We start from the raw sequence: 1520 nt of genomic DNA, 5'->3' as shown, positions 1-1520 counted from the left end.
GAGCAACGGTTCAACACATATTCTATACAAGTTTAAAGGACAAGCTGTCCAAAACAGCAACTAGGCATCTAGCGAGCATCAAAACAAAATGCTAGAACATCTCAACATAAGAAAAAAGGCATTTTCATGAAGTACAGGTAAAGTATGACAAAACATGAACACTGGGCTATCTCCAGAAAACACTATAACATGCTCAAAAGGACATGGCAAGATTGCAAATAATAATAGTTTTAGACTTAACAGAAATAACATCAGGTTGCAATGTTTAGAGCTATCAAACAACATGTTACAGGAGCTTAACATGGCAAACAAAGGCATGTCATGCTAATAATAAAGAGAAAGAACAGAACTCCCTTACTGAACTAATTCCAAAGATCAATAGAAAATATGGTAGCAACCATGCAAATATGGCAAATGATATGACAGATTCAGACATGGCAGGAACAACAATAAGTAGGCATGTTGGCAAGCTTGTACCACTCACCAGAAAGCAATACATGGCACTTAAAGGTGATCAACAGTAAGATGGCTTATGTATGAAGCTAAACATGGCAAGATCAAGTTCATAGCATGCCTGGATCACTAACAAGAATCATGGAAACATTGAACTTAATGTTACCAGGCTGACAGAAACATTATTTCGCAAGTTTGGACCAAGATAACAACAAGTTACAGTAGGCTATAAATGCAACCAGGGGCATGAATGGATAGAGCATGACATTTATAACAAAACATCTTTAGTTAGCATCTCCATATTATGCTTAGAATGACTTTTAGCAGCAGGTTTACACAGCATCATACTATAACAGAATCAGCCTAGCAAAACAGCAACAGCAAGTGCCCTACTGTAACGCCCCGGTTTCGATGCGCCAGGTGTCTGTCAGTTATTCGTTGTTGTTGTCTTGTCATTTGCTTGCATGTTGCATTTTGTCATGTCATCATGTGCATTAATTTTGCATACGTGTTCATTTCATGCATCCGAGCATTTTCCCCGTTGTCCGTTTTGCTATCCGGCGCTCCTATGTTCCCCGGCGTCCCCCGTTTGTATCTCGTTGTGAGCGGGTGTTTAACTTTCTCGGAATGGCCCGAGGTTTGCCATGTGGCCTTGGTATAGCACCGGTAGACCGCCTGTCAAGTTTCGTGCCATTTGGAGGTCGTTTGGTACTCCAACGGTTAACCGGGTAACCGTAAAAGCCCCTTTTCTCTTGCAGCCGAACACCCCTTCAAACTGGCCCAAAACCCATCTAACTCCCCTCCATGCTCTCGGTCGTTCGATCACGATCGTGTGGGCGAAAACCGCTCCTCATTTGGACTCTCCTAGCTCCTTCTTCCTCCGCGCGCCGGACGCGTCCGCCCGGCGCAGGACATGTCCGTCCACCGCCACCGGCCACGTCGCCCGACCAATGGCAACGCGCCATGTCAGCATCCTCGGCGCCCGCAGCCAGTCCCGGGGCGCCACGCGTCCCCGCAGCTCCTCCCCACCGCCGCAGCCCGCCAGGCCCAGGCGCGGCCCGCCCAGG

This window comes from Triticum aestivum, chromosome 1B (genome assembly GCF_018294505.1).
Source record: "Triticum aestivum cultivar Chinese Spring chromosome 1B, IWGSC CS RefSeq v2.1, whole genome shotgun sequence".
Classification (NCBI taxonomy): domain Eukaryota; kingdom Viridiplantae; phylum Streptophyta; class Magnoliopsida; order Poales; family Poaceae; genus Triticum; species Triticum aestivum.
Note: the sequence above shows the minus strand (reverse complement) of the source record.